Raw genomic sequence first — 16,196 nt, 5'->3', positions numbered from 1 at the left:
TTTTTATTAAACCAAGAGTGAAGTCTGTCCCATAGACGTTTCGGTCAACATCAGACCTTTATCAAGGGATCCATCAGACTAGAGTATTGTAGACATAAATATGCACCAACGGACAACAAGTGTAATCATCAATCGCGTCTAACAGTAGGGTTGGGTACTGTGAACATGTAACCCAGGTAGTGTGTCGCGCTAAACGGACGAGAAGTAGGGGAAGTCTCGTTTGCAACACTGTGGGGAGCGAGATACTGTTTGTATTTCTGTGCATGTGCTGACGGGCAAAAAAAGAAGAGAAGGGGGAAACCCAATTCAATATGTAGGGTATTATGCCCAAAGAGGTAGCCTGAATGATCAGGGTAGAAGTCACAAACACAGTTGTTCTCGGTCGGAGGTAAGGACCATGTATATCCAGTCAAGCATTAAGGAATCTCATATGGCTGCCATATTGAGTGCATAAACATGCATGCTGTGGAAAACCACAGTGGCAAGTCTTCAATAGGATCAGGTAAAGGATCTCACGATCTGGGTGCTAGGCAAAGAGAGCAGCTGCAGGCTTAACAGGGTAAAAACCGTGGAGAATCATCAGGAGTAAGATAGGGGACATATAGCCGGCGCTGGACTGTGCCTGTGTCAGGGTGGGTGTGTGTAGACCGGATGCACATTCTGAAACCAGCCCTTTTCTCTGTGTCTACCTGAACTCTTCTCAGATAAGTTGGTCTTTGTACCTCTGCTTATGGTATTCACTTTCTTGTTATTTTGCCTGTGTGGAGTTCTTAGTGGAGTTGGATCATTCCCTACTGGGAGTATCTGTGTACCTTGCTCCATGTTCTGCTATGTATTGTGCTTTGTCATGCTTGGTACTAAATTCAGTCCCTCCTGTATATCAGTGTTTTTTTTGGATCCCAGTAACACCAGAGTACTGATATAGTGAGGGAGAGCCTATGTAGGATAAGTATTTTTCCATATCAGGCGTGCTGGTATTTACTAGGGTTTTTACGGCTGCAGTCAGTGCTTTTTCCTATCCTTTCCTATGCAGATAGTTTGAGCGTCATCTTTGCTGAATCTATTCCTAGCTACGTATTGTATTTTCCTATATCACCGTAGTCTTTACATGTGGGGGGCTATCTATATCTTTGGGGACTGCTCTGAGGCAGATTTTCTTTTCTAATATTTCTCTCTGTAACAATATTTAGTTCTCCGGCTGTGTCGAGGCGACCATGTCATCGTAGGCACGCCCCACGGCTACTTCTAGTTGTGTGTCAGTATGAGATCTGCAGTCCGTTAAGGTTACAGCCAGGTTATTTTTTGGGTTTACGAGTTTTTTGTCCTTTTTCTGATCCTCCTTGGTCACTGAATCATAACACTGTCCCTTTTAATGCCATGTAAGTGAGAGACTTTACAATTACCGAATAGTTCTGAATAAATTTCTGATAAAAGTTGGTAAATCCTAGAAAGCGCTGTAACACTTTCAGATTTTGTGGACAATCCTCGTCAAGTACAGCAGGGACCTTCTCAGGATCCATCCAAAAACCTGAAGACAACAATAGGTCCCCCAAAAATTGTACCTCTTGAATAGCAAAAACACACTTCTCCAATTTGGCATACAGTTTATGTCTTAAAATCTGTAATACCTGTTTTACATGTATCTGATGTGTCTCCATATCGTTTGAGTAGATCAAGATATTGTCCAAAAAAACCACCACAAACCTGCCCACCAAATGGTGAAAAATATAATTCACAAAATGTTGGAAAATGGCAGAGGCATTAGTGAGACCTATTGGCATGACCAGACTTTCAAAATGCCCCTCAGGTGTATTGAAAGCAGTTTTCCATTCCTTCCCTTATCTGATTCTAATCAGATTGTAGGCCCCCCTGAAGTAAAAAATGGAGAACCACTTAGCTCCTGCAATCTGATTGAATAATTCCAGAATCAAAGGGAGAGGATAAGGGTCTCAGACAGTAATCTGATTCCAAACAATACCGTAAATACAAACGAGGGTGTTTCTTCTTATAGAAGAAGCCTGCCGCCACGCGTGAAGAGGAGGGTCTCATATGTCCCTTCTACAGACTCTCAGGAATGTAATCTTTCATGGCCTGTCTCTGGGCAAGAAAGCTTATACAGTTTGGACTTGGGAAGTTTTCCTCCAGGAAGCAGATTAATTGGACAGTCATATACACAATGGGGAGGCAAATCCTGACACCCCCTCTCTGAAAATACATCCTCAAACCAAGACAAAAAATGGAGGTGAGGACTCCCTTGAGATCGTAGAGAGAGAAGTGTTCAAACAATTCTCAAGACAGTAGTTTCCCCACTCCACAATTTCCCTGGATTGCCAATCCACTACATGATTATGTTTCACCGACCAAGGTAGAACCAGTACAATGGGAGTGAAAAGGCCTTCCAGGACATAGCAAGAAATTACTTCATAATGCAGGGGTCATACCCTCAGTTTTATACCATGTACTATCTGTGTCAAGCATCCCTGAGCAAGTGATGCTGAGTCGATGGCATAGATGGAGATGGAGTTAGTTAACATACTGCAGGTAAGCCCATGAGTTCTTACAAACAGAGCTTCCACTATGCTGATTCCTGCTCCACTGTCCACAAACACTGGAATATTCTTAGTCTAATGCGGGCTTCACACGGTACGATCTATCGTGCAATTGCACGAGCGATCATACCTGCCCCCGTCGTTTGTAAAAAACGCTGCCCGTGTTGCACAAATTCGTTAAACCGCCATCACACGTACTTACCTGATGAGCGACCTCGCTGTGGGCGGCGAACATCCTCTTCCTGAAGGAGGAGGGACGTTCGGCGTCACAGCGACGTCACACAGCGGCCGGCCAATAGAAGCGGAGGGGCGGAGATAAGCGGGACGTAAACGTCGCGCCCACCTCCTTCCTTCCGCATAGCCGGTGGGTGCCGCAGGACGCAGGTAAGCTGTGTTCATCGTTCCCGGGGTGTCACATGGAGCGATGTATGCTGCCCCGGGTACGATGAACAACCGGCGCCATTAAAATTAAAAGATTTTTTTAAATTAAACGATGAGTACACGACTCACGATTTGTGAATCAGTCAGCGTTGCTCGGAGGTGTCACACGAGACCACGTCGCAAGCGATGCCGGATGTGCGTCACGAAAACCGTAACCCCGATGATGCATCGCACGATTGATCGTCTTGTGTGACGCCCGCATAAGTTTCTGTAGCACCACCTCTGGTGTCAGGACAAAGCGAGAGTTACATGTGGAAGAAAAACACACAGCCTGATTGTCCATCTCCACAACACCAAGGGTAAGCTGAGTTTCAGATGTTCCTTTTTGCTTAGATATTGAGGGACAGACTCCAATAAATTACCCTCTTTACCACAAAAACAACAACCCCCCCTTCTTTTTACAGATTTTGGTGGGAACATGAAAAGTAATTTCTCCTCCTAGTTACATGGAGTCCTCCAAACCCATGAGTGATGGTTCACCCCCAGATCCCCATCCCCCAACAATGGGGTACTGCCCCAAGAGAGGGACTCCAGGGAAAATGGTCTAACTAGTCTATCTCGGAGGCATCTGTCCACACGTATAGCCAAGGACATGGAGCAGCCTCCAAGGACTCAGGAGTTTTGTAAATCATCGAGGCATCTTTCATTTACCTTAAAAGGCCTTGACAGAATTAGCTTCTGAGAGCCAGGTCATTCCATTTAGTGTTGGTTGCCCATCTATGAAATTCTGAACAATAAGTCTCTGCTGACTGATCTCCTTGCTGGAGGTGATGCAGCCTGGACTTAGCCAAGGAGACTTGGTCAGTAACATCATAGATGAGGCCCAAGGCCTCAAAAAATTAATCGACCGACTGGAGTCAGCCGCAGCCATGTGATAAAGAGAAAACCCAGGATTGAGGATCCCCTTGCAACAATAAGAACACAATCGCCACCCGCTGTTCCTCATCTCCAGAGGAGAAAGGCCGAAGCCTAAAGCACAGTTTACAAACTTCCTTAAAGACAAAAACGTTATCTCTACTCCCTGCAAATGTATCGCCCCCGTGCCCGCGGCCGAGCCGCTCGGATCCGGAACCGCGGTGGCTCAAGGGGTCTCCGGACCCGGGGGTTCGTGCGGACACTCGAGTTTGAAAAGGGGAGTATGTACAGGGGAGTTAGAAGTTGGTGACGCCACCCATGGTGCGTGGTAAGGTGGGATACCACTGCTGCTGTTGGGGAAAGGGGAAGCCCGGTGGCGATAGTGCGGCAGCAAAGTGTTTATCCCCTCTGTGGGTAGGGGGTTTGTGCCCAAGGCCCGGTGTTGGTAGTGCAGGTGTGGGGTGCCGTTGGGAAAAGGAAGGATTTCTGCGTACTTACGCAGTCCAAGAATACTGACACCGACAGCTTGTAAACCAGAATTCTGAGCACCACTGCAGCCAGGAGGGAGCATGCTTTGGTCCGTGTCCTTGGTGTTGCCTGTTAGCCTGTGACCTTTTCCGTGGCACCTTGTTCACTGTTTGGACCCTGTAGTGTGGAACTAGTCGGGTTCCGCTCACCCGTATGGTAACGGAGTGAGCTTGCTCTCATGGTTCACGTTTGAGATTTGGTGGATTGTGTCAGGGAAAGTCCTATCCCATCGGTGCGCTAGTACCCCGATTTTGGAGCGGGTGAGGGATGAATCTTGAAGGCTTCATCCCCGTCGGGTAAATTACCAGGACGCTTGAAGCTACTTCTCGGCCTAGGGTCCGCATACCTCGTTGTGCCCTGGCCCCTGCCCGGAGATGGCTCAAGGCCGCTGGCTGCCCTCCTCGGCAATCCGTGCCCCTTGACATGATCCCCTGCGATCGGGGTTCCAGCTCCTACCAGGCCCAGACCAACATCTGCCACCTAGTACTCAAGGAGCCCTGCTCCAACCCGGTGACCTCTCCCTCTCAGAGAGTCACTACTCTACCTCCTACTCCTTCCACTCCTTTCTCAGTTCTCTTTTCACTTTTTCACCTTCCCCTACCAACCCCACAAGTAAGCGGCCCTATTCCCTTCAGGCCACCAATGGTGTGTCTGGTGGGTATGATGTAAAGTGTTTCTAGGGTTTTGACTGGCTAAGCTCTTAGCAAAACCAAAGGACCAGGACCCGTAACCAAGGAGGATTGGATACTGTGCAGAAGGATAGATTGCACAATAACCTGTGACGACCCGATAGGCCAGGGCGTCCCACAAACCTGTATGGGAGAGCAATTTTGAGCTCCGGCTGAACCTACCTACCCGCAGAATCCCCAACATTAGGAGTCTGTGACTGCTGCTGCCACTGGACAGCTAACTCCAGGGAAAGACCCTGCACCCGCTAAGCCAAGGCAGCAACAGAATCCATGTGGAAAGAAAAAGATTATCTGTACCGATAATAACAATATGCATAAATAATAATTAAGGAGTATTTTTGATATCCAACATTTTTTTTTTATCCAGCGGTTTGTTTGTTTTCCAGCACTGGAGTTGGACCTAAATCTAAGCCCCGGTCTCATACTCTCCTTGACCTCTTACCGACGCCACTGTGGTCCCACTGCGCCATCTTGTGACTATAACTTCTGAGAGGCCGGAAGTCAGACGTTAACACACAAGATCCCAATACATCTCTGTCACCCTGGCAAAACCAGGTAGTCACAGATGACTGTACCCCCCACCAAGGGTACAGGAATCGCCTCCTCCTTAGGAATTTACACCACACATCCCACACACAGGAACATCAGCCACAAAGCCTAGTGGCCCCCCCCATGACAGCCAGGACACACCAGTGGGCGGGACCAGGCAGATGGGAACGCCCACCTAGGGGTCTTGAGGTGACAAGGGGTGGGAACCAGTCAGTTTGAGTTGCAGTTGAGTTGGAGTTGCAGTTTGAGTTCAGTGGAGTGTGGGAGTTTAAGTGGAGTCGGTAGCAGGAGCAGAAGTGCAGCGTGGTCAGGGTTGGAGCCCTGGGACCACGGGAGAACCGACTAGGTAGCAGACGGTAGTGTAGGGCCACAGGCGACGGAGACCCGGTCGCGGGAGACCTGAAGTGGACCGGGGCAGGGTTGTAGTCCGCCAGTACCGATAACGGGAATCTGATCCGGAGACCTACATGGACGGGGTACCTGGACCCTAGCATGAGGCCTTGTTAAAAGACCAGTGGGACAAGGTACCAGGCCTTGTTCCTGAAGAGAGAAGCCCAGATAGAGCAGACCGGCAGCCCAATGCAGGGGACAGTGTGTCCGCCAAGAACCCATTGAGGTCCCACTGGTCAGCGTCTGCGGTCAATGACTCCCTCTGCGTCCAAAGCTGCAGGGAAGCGGATGTCTCCGGTTCCAAGCGGGGTTAAACCATACACCAAAAGACACATATGCAGGAGGAAGGGCCTCTACATTGTTAACCCGTGTCCGGGACCAGCACACCCCTGTAGAGGAAACCGGCATCCGGCCTTGGTTTACAGTACGGACTCTGTGTGGATTATTCATAATCGTGAGCACACCGGTGTCACCCGGTCCAACCTGACGACTAGAGATGAGCGAGCCTCTAGAGGCTCGAGTACGGTTCGGTTCGTCGAACGGAGGACGCGTTCGAGTTCAGTTCGGCGAACGGCTTGACGAACCTCTAGAACCCCATTGAAACCAATGACAGGCAAACACAAACACATAAAAACACATTATAAATGTACACATACAGTTAATAAACATTGCCATAACACTTACCTGTCCCTGCAACGCGTCCTGCACTCTATCTCTCGCCGCTTTTCCTTTCCGATAATCGCTGTGTCCTCCCGGTAACCAGCACTGATTATAGGACCTTCCGTGACGTCAAAAAAGCATGTGACCAGTCACGTGTCTATTATCTCATTGGCTACAGACTGGTCACATAGCTAGACGTCATTGCAAGGTCCTGTCAGTGCATCTGTCCGGTGCGCGGTGCTCGTTTGTGCGTCCCCGTGTATCGGCGAGATGCTCTGGCACATGGTCGGCTCCCCGTTCTGCTTCCCCGTTCCGTTATTCACCGGCTGTCATAGCCAATCAATAACGGAGATCACCGTTGCTATAGCAACGCGCCTGTCAACAGTGACGTCACCGCTGACAGCACGCAGCTGCTGCTCACTCACTGAGTGATATAGACTGCACGGGAAGCAGCATCTTCACCCATGCAGCGCTGCTGATGTAGCAGAGCTGCATGGGTTGAAGGAGAAAGAAAACAAAAGACCATGGATCGTGGAGGGCTGACAGGAAATAATAAACATGGACTCTCTAATGTGTCTGTGTATTTATTTCTATTAAAGTATTTTTTCTGTGTGGTGTGTTTTTTTAACCCTTTATTGGAGATTCTTAATGGCCAGGTCAAACTTGCTTGACATTAATAATCTCTGACTTAATACTAGCTAGTAAAACAAATATAGTATTAACTCATAATTACCCAGCAAGCCACCCGGCATCAGGGCAGCTGGAAGAGTTGGATACAGCACCAGATTATGGTGCTTCTATGAAAGCGCCATTTTCTGGGGCGGCTGCGGACTGCAATTCGCAGCAGAGGCGCCCAGAAAGCTCGGGCTAACCTGTGCTGCGGATTCCAATCCCCAGCTGCCTAGTTGTACCTGGCTGGACACAAAAATGGGGTGAAGCCCACGTCGTTTTTTTTTTTTAATTATTTCATGAAATTCATTAAATAATTAAAAAAAGGTCTTTCCTATATTTTTAGTTCCCAGCCGGGTACAAATAGGCAGCTGGGGAATGGGGGCAGCCGTACCTGCCTGCTGTACCTGGCTAGCATACAAAAATATGGCAAAGCCGACGTCGTTTTTTTGGTGGGCAAAAACTCCTGCATACATTCCTGGATGGAGTATGCTGAGCCTTGTAGTTCTGCAGCTGCTGTCTGCTCTCCTCCATACAGACAGACAGCAGCTGCAGAACTACAAGGCTCAGCATACTCCATCCAGGACTGTATGCAGGAGTTTTTTGCCCCCCAAAAAAATTACGTGGTCTTCGCCATGTTTTTGTATGCTAGCCAGGTACAACAGGCAGCTACGGGCTGCCCCAACCCCCAGCTGCCTATTTGTACCCGGCTGGGAACCCCTTTTTTTTTTAATTATTTCATGAATTTCATGAAATAATTTTAAAAAAAAATGACGTGGGCTTCGCCCAATTTTTGTGTCCAGCCAGGTACAACTAGGCAGCTGGGGATTGGAATCTGCAGCTCAGGGTGCACAAGCTTTCTGGGCACCCCTGCTGTGAATTGCAGTCCGCAGCCGCCCCAGAAAATGGCGCTTTCATAGAACTTTCATCCAACACTGCCACCTGCCCTGGTGATGGCTGGCTCACTGGGTAATAATGGGGTTAGGGCTAGCTGTATATTATCAACTGGCCCTAAGCCCGAAATTCATGGTGTCACGCCAATATTAGACATGGCCACCATGAATTTCTAGTACAGATAAAAAAAAAAACACAACACACAGAAAAATATTTTTATTAGAAATAAAACACAACACAATTAGTGACCTGTTATGATCCGGAACCATGGAAGATCACCACAAATCAAATCAAATGGCAAAAAGGTGACAAGAGCCTTGGCAACTAATCTGGCCGCCATCCCCTTACTAACCAACACAACTAGAAGTAGCCGAGGGGTGAACTAACATCCTGTGCACCGCGAACCCAGCCGGAGAACTAACTATCCTAAAGGTAGGAAAGATGAATAACTCTCTGCCTCAGAAAATAGACAAGAATAGCAAGCCCCCCACATTCAAAGACTGCGGTGATATAGGAAAAACACAAAACACAGGTAGATGACAGGATTAGCAAAAGGTGAGGCCCCCGCTGACTAAAATAGGAAAGGACAGGAAAGGGACTGATGGTAGCCAGAGAAAAACCCTGCAAAATACCAACTTCCTGATAGTACAAAAAGGCCCTCAGATCGCTCGATCTGAACTCCGTCCTATACCAGGTGCCCTTGTCATACCAATGAACAGAAAACAAGAATTATAAGTAATTCAACAAGCCACAAACACATGGACCCAAAGGAGCAATACTCCACACAGAACTGCAGGGAGTTCCTCAACAATCTACTGAGGGGGAAAATCCCTGGAAGGAAATAAACTGAAACCAACCACAACAAATGACAAACACAGATAAGCAAAAGAACCAGGCAATAAATAAAGAGCAAGAACTTATCTGGAGTGGATGTGATGTAGAGCAGGATTAAGCAGGCTGGAAATACAAAGAACAACTGACATCCGGCAACAGCCTGCAATCAGACCAGGACTTAAATAAGCAGAGAGTTAGGAAAGGAAACACCCACTGCACAACCCACCTGGTCTCTGTCCAAACCCTTCCTGGCCACCAGAGGGAGCCTCCCAGCAGCCAAGACATAACTAACATTCACAACAGTACCCCCCCTTGAGGAGGGGTCACCGAACCCTCACCCACGCCACCGGGTCGCTCGGGATGAGCATGATGGAAGGCGCGAACCAACCTGTCCGCATGAATGTCAGAAGTCACAACCCAAGAGTTATCCTCCTGCCCATAACCCTTCCATTTCACAAGGTACTGAAGCTGACGCCTACTGCGAGGGGAATCCAGAATTTTTTCAACCTCATACTCCAGATCCCCTTGTACCAAAACAGGGTCAGGAGGTGCTGCTGCAGGAACTGCCGGCTCCACATGTTTTTTCAACAAGGACTTATGGAAGACATTGTGAATCTTAAATGACGCAGGCAGAGTCAAACGGAAAGATACAGGATTAATAATCTCCGAAATCTTATAAGGTCCAATAAATCTGGGCTTAAATTTAGGAGACGGAACTCTCATAGGAATATTTTTAGAGGACAACCACACCATGTCCCCTACTTTAAACCGGGGACCAACAGTCCAACGCCGGTTGGCAAACTTTTGGGCAGTTTCTTGGGACTGAAACAATTTATCCACTACCTGCCCCCAAATCTGCTGCATTCTGTCGACCACCGAATCCACCCCCGGACAGTCAGACGCCTCAAGCTGCCCTGAGAGGAACCTAGGGTGATACCCAAAATTGCAGAAAAAGGGGGACACCAACGTGGTAGAGCTAGCTCTATTGTTTAGGGCAAATTCAGCCAAAGGCAAAAACGAAACCCAGTCATCCTGATCCGCAGAAACAAAACACCGTAAATAGGTCTCCAGGGTCTGGTTAGCCCTTTCAGTCTGACCGTTGGTCTGAGGATGAAACGCCGAGGAGAAAGACAGCTGAACACCCAATTTGGAGCAAAAAATCCTCCAAAACCTGGATACAAACTGCACCCCTCTGTCAGAAACAATGTTTTCGGGAATACCATGCAAACGGACAATATGTTGCAAAAACAAAGGCACCAACTCTGATGAAGACGGCAACTTAGATAGGGGAACCAAGTGGACCATCTTGGAGAATCTGTCACAGATCACCCAAATCACAGTCATTTTCTGAGAGACGGGAAGCTCTGAAATAAAATCCATAGAGATGTGCGTCCAAGGTTTCTTAGGTACAGGCAAAGGCAATAATAGCCCACTAGAACGTGAACAACAGGGCTTGGACCTAGAACAAACTCCACACGACTGCACAAAACGACGGACATCTCGGGACAGGGAAGGCCACCAAAAAGAGCGTCTCACAAGATCCCGAGTACCAAAAATGCCAGGATGACCCGCCAAAACAGAGCAATGAACCTCAGAGACAACTCGGTCTCTCCATTGGTCTGGGACAAACAGTTTCCCTGTAGGACATCTCTCAGGTTTATCCCCCTGAAATTCCGCCAGTGCCAACCGCAGATCAGGCGAAATAGCCGAGAAAACTACACCATCATTCAGGATAGTAGACGGTTCGACAACCTCCAAAGAGTCAGCGCAGAAACTCCTGGAAAGGGCATCGGCCTAAACATTCTTGGTGCCCGGCAAAAAAGAGACCACAAAATTAAACCGGGTAAAAAACAAAGCCCACCTGGCCTGCCGAGGATTCCACCTCTTGGCCGATTCCAGATAGATGAGATTCTTGTGGTCCGTAAGCACCACAACTTGATGCCTAGCCCCCTCCAACCAATGCCTCCACTCTTCAAATGCCCACTTCATAGCCAATAATTCCCGGTTCCCCACATCATAATTCCGTTCCGAAGGAGCAAACTTCCGAGAGAAAAAGGCACAGGGCTTAAGTTTACCCGAAGTAGCGTCTCGTTGAGACAGAACAGCACCTGCTCCGATCTCTGAGGCATAGATCTCAACTTGAAATGGGCGAGACACATCAGGTTTCTGCAGAACTGGGGCAGAAGTGAATCGCCTTTTAAGCTCCTGGAAGGCCACAATAGCCTCAGGGGTCCAATGCTCAGCATCAGCTCCCTTCTTTGTCAAATCTGTCAGAGGTTTGACAATGGCAGAAAAATTGGCTATAAATTTACGGTAAAAATTAGCAAACCCCAAAAACCGCTGCAGGGATTTTAGAGAAGTCGGTTGCACCCAGTCGTAAATAGCCTGAACCTTAACCGGGTCCATTTCAATAGCGGAGGGAGACAGGATGAAGCCCAAAAAGGAAATCCTTTGCACCCCAAAGAGGCACTTTGACCCCTTAACATTAAGTGCATTATCCTTAAGTATCTGAAAAACCTCCCATACTTGCCCCACATGAGAGTCCCAATCATCAGAAAAAATCAAGATGTCATCCAAATACACAATCAAAAATTTACCAATAAGGTCCCGAAAAATATCATTCATGAAGGTCTGGAAGACGGAGGGTGCATTAGTGAGCCCAAAAGGCATCACTAGGTACTCAAAATGCCCCTCAAGAGTATTAAAAGCCGTCTTCCATTCATCACCCTCCTTAATACGAATGAGATTATACGCACCCTTGAGATCCAGTTTCGTAAACCATTTGGCACTCTGCACTCTAGAAAACAGATCAGACATCAGAGGCAAAGGGTACTGATATGTGACTGTAATTTTATTAAGAAGACGGTAATCAATACAAGACCTCAACGAACCATCTTTCTTAGCAACAAAGAAGAAGCCAGAACCCAAAGGAGAAGATGAGGGCCGAATGTGCCCCTTCTCCAATGATTCTCTGATGTATGACCGCATGGCATCATGTTCGGGTACAGACAAGTTGAAAATCCGCCCCTTGGGAAATTTACAACCGGGCACCAACTCAATGGCACAGTCACAGTCCCGGTGTGGGGGCAGAGAATCAGATTCCTGGTCATTAAATACATCATGGAAATCAGACAAGAAAGCCGGAACATCAACTGCCTGAGCAGACGTGGACGACACGGAAAGGTCCTGATGCAAACCTTGACAACCCCAACTAACTACCGACAAGGATCTCCAGTCAAGAACCGGATTATGGGTCTGCAACCACGGAAATCCCAGTACCAAGGTATCCTGTAGATTATGCAATACTAAAAATGTACAAGTTTCCTGATGCGCTGGTGCAACTCTCATAGGCACCTGGGTCCAAAATTGGGGTTTATGTTCTGCCAAAGGGGTAGCATCAATGCCCCTTAAAGGAATAAGAGTTTGCAAAGGAACCATGGGAAAACCACAATCCCTAGCAAACCCAAAATCCATCAAATTGAGCGCTGCCCCTGAGTCCACAAAGGCAAATGCAGAAAAGGAAGACAATGAGCAAATCAATGTGACAGACAAAAGAAACTTTGGTTGCAAAGAACCCACAGTAACAGAAGTAGCCAATCTCCTTTCACGTTTAGGGCAGACAGAGATGTTATGAGAAGCGTCTCCACAATAGAAGCACAGTCTATTCTTCCGTCTGAACCCCTGCCGACTAGCATTAGAAAGGACCCTATCACACTCCATAGGCTCCAAAGGCTGCTCCACAGGCACAAAACCAGCAGGTATCTTCCTGCGCTCACGTAAACGCCTATCAATCTGAATGGCCAAGGTCATAGAGGCATCAAGACCAGAAGGGACGGGAAATCCTACCATTACATCCTTCACAGCATCCGCAATACCCTTGCGAAAAAGAGCCGCAAGCGCATCATCATTCCATTTGGTAAGGACCGCCCACTTACGAAATTTCTGACAAAACGTTTCTGCAGAATCCAAACCGTGAGTTAAGGACAACAAGACCTTTTCTGCTTGGTCCACAATATTGGGTTCGTCATATAATAATCCCAAGGCCTGAAAAAAGGAGTCCACATCATTGAGAATCGGATCATCAGACGCTAAAAAGAAGGCCCAGTCCTGAGGGTCACCACGCAGCAAGGAGATGACAATCTTAACCTGCTGTACGGGATTCCCTGAGGACTTAGGGCGCAGGTCAAAAAATAATTTACAATTATTTTTGAAGCTCAAAAATCTCGACCTATCTCCCGAAAAAAAATCAGGAACGGGAATTTTAGGCTCTGCAAGGGGAGTCTGTGCAAGATAAGACTCTATACGACGAACCTTAGCATCAAGATGAGCAACACGCTCACCCAATTCATCCATGCTAGACAACAGAAATCTTCCACAGAACCCAAAGAAGAAGAGGAAAAACACCAAAAAAAAAAAAAAATTTTCTCAGCAGCTTTTTTTTTTTTTTCCCTTCTTAAGAGTACCCTTTAAATTTGTTTGGCCGGATGTACTGTTATGATCCGGAACCATGGTAGATCACCACAAATCATTGGCAAAAAGGTGACAAGAGCCTTGGCAACTAATCTGGCCGCCATCCCCTTACTAACCAACACAACTAGAAGTAGCCGAGGGGTGAACTAACATCCTGTGCACCGCGAACCCAGCCGGAGAACTAACTATCCTAAAGGTAGGAAAGATGAATAACTCTCTGCCTCAGAAAATAGACAAGAATAGCAAGCCCCCCACATTCCAAGACTGCGGTGATATAGGAAAAACACAATACACAGATAGATGACAGGATTAGCAAAAGGTGAGGCCCCCGCTGACTAAAATAGGAAAGGACAGGAAAGGGACTGATGGTAGCCAGAGAAAAACCCTGCAAAATACCAACTTTCTGATAGTACAAAAAGGCCCTCAGATTGCTCGATCTGAACTCCGTCCTATACCAGGTGCCCTTGTCATACCAATGAACAGAAAACAAGAATTATAAGTAATTCAACAAGCCACAAACACATGGACCCAAAGGAGCAATACTCCACACAGAACTGCAGGGAGTTCCTCAACAATCTACTGAGGGGAGAAATCCCTGGAAGGAAATAAACTGAAACCAACCACAACAAATGACAAACACAGATAAGCAAAAGAACCAGGCAATAAATATAGAGCAAGAACTTATCTGGAGTGGATGTGATGTAGAGCAGGATTAAGCAGGCTGGAGATACAAAGAACAACTGACATCCGGCAACAGCCTGCAATCAGACCAGGACTTAAATAAGCAGAGAGTTAGGAAAGGAAACACCCACTGCACAACCCACCTGGTCTCTGTCCAAACCCTTCCTGGCCACCAGAGGGAGCCTCCCAGCAGCCAAGACATAACTAACATTCACAACAGTGACCCCATCTTTATTGAAATAAAGAACCCCCCTCCTCAGTTGTCCTGGGTCAAGTGTCCCGCGCCGTCCAATCTGGATCCAATATCATCTGATCGCTTTGCCTTCCAGCAAACCGATCAGATGATGTGTCAGGTTCAAGGACCTGAATCACATGACACAGCAGCTGATTGTATAAACGGATTTTATACAATCAGCTGATGCATCAGTGCAAAAAAAAAAACTACACACTTCAGTGCAGACTCCTGTCCGATAGCATCAGCTGATAGTTTACCTGACCGGGCAGTAAAAAGCCGACCTCACCGCTCGACTTATAGTGTCAGCTGATTTCGTCACGTGACCGCATCAGCTGATCATCGCCAGGTCTGAGAGAGAGAGAAGAAAGAGAGGAGAGAGAGAAAAGAGAGAAGAGAGAGAGGAGAGAGAGAAGAGAGAGGAAAGAGAGGAGAGAGGAGAGAAGAGAGAGAGAAGAGAGAGAGAGGAGAGAGAGAGAGAAAGAGAGAGGGGAGAGGAGAGAGAGGAGAGATAGAGAGAAAGAGAAAAAGAGAGAGGAGAGAGAAGGAGACAGAGAGAAAAAGAGAGAGAGAAGAGAGAGGAGAGAGAGGAGAGAGCAATGCAGCCTCATTCCGTGAACTGCTCAGATTTTAGAGGTGTGTCCCGCGGCTCACAGCTGATGTCCAGCTCCTCCCCTCAGTGCATAATTAAATTAAATTATAATTATAAATAAATAATAATTATATTATAATATAGTATGTTTTCTCTGCCCTCTCTGAAACACTTTCTTTCCTCTCCTTGTCTATAGTATGTTTTCTCTGCCCTCCCTGAAACACTTTCTTCCCTCTCCTTGTCTGTAGTATGCTTTCTCAGCCCTCCCTGAAACACTTTCTTCCCTCTCCTTGTCCATAGTATGTTTTCTCTGCCCTCCCTGAAACACTTTTTTCCCTCTCCTTGTCTGTAGTATATTTTCTCTGCCCTCCCTGAAACACTTTCTTCCCTCCCCTTGTCTGTAGTATGCTTTCTCAGCCTTCCCTGAAACACTTTCTTCCTTCTCCTTGTCCATAGTATGTTTTCTCAGCCCTCCCTGCAACAATTTCTTCCATCTCCTTGCCTGTGGTATATTTTCTCTGCCCTCCCTGAAACACCTTCTTCCCTCTCCTTGTCTGTAGTATGCTTTCTCAGCCCAGCCCTCCCTGAAACACTTTCTTCCCTCTCCTTGGGAGACAGAGAGAAAAAGAGAGAGAGAGAGAAAGACAGTGAAAGAGAGAAAGAATGAGAGAGAGAAAGAGAGAGAGAAAGAGAGAAGAGGGAGAGAAGAGAGAGAGGAGAGAGCAATGCAGCCTCATTCGTGAACTGCCCTCCCTGAAACATTTTCTTCCCTCTCCTTGTCCATAGTATGTTTTCTCTGCCCTCCCTGAAACACTTTCTTCCCTCTCCTTGTCTGTAGTATGCTTTCTCAGCCCTCCCTGAAACACTTTCTTCCTTCTCCTTGTCCATAGTATGTTTTCTCAGCCCTCCCTGCAACAATTTCTTCCCTCTCCTTGTCTGTGGTATATTTTCTCTGCCCTCCCTGAAACACCTTCTTCCCTCTCCTTGTCTGTAGTATGCTTTCTCAGCCCAGCCCTCCCTGAAACACTTTCTTCCCTCTCCTTGGAAGACAGAGAGAAAAAGAGAGAGAGAGAGAAAGACAGTGAAAGAGAGAAAGAATGAGAGAGAGAGAGAGAAAGAGAGAAGAGGGAGAGAAGAGAGAGAGGAGAGAGCAATGCAGCCTC

At 47.3% G+C, this 16,196-nt stretch overlaps 1 protein-coding gene across 1 annotated transcript in view; it reads right to left on the bottom strand.

The window, feature by feature from the left end:
* LOC142244313 (polypeptide N-acetylgalactosaminyltransferase 12-like) overlaps positions 1 to 16,196 on the bottom strand; it is a 105,575-nt gene that overhangs the window by 67,540 nt on the left and 21,839 nt on the right. The gene's annotated exons all lie outside the window — the stretch shown is intronic.

The sequence above is a fragment of the Anomaloglossus baeobatrachus genome, chromosome 6, assembly GCF_048569485.1.
Source record: "Anomaloglossus baeobatrachus isolate aAnoBae1 chromosome 6, aAnoBae1.hap1, whole genome shotgun sequence".
Taxonomy (NCBI): domain Eukaryota; kingdom Metazoa; phylum Chordata; class Amphibia; order Anura; family Aromobatidae; genus Anomaloglossus; species Anomaloglossus baeobatrachus.
The sequence above is the reverse complement of the archived record's forward strand: the minus strand, read 5'-3'. Positions and strand labels throughout refer to the sequence as shown.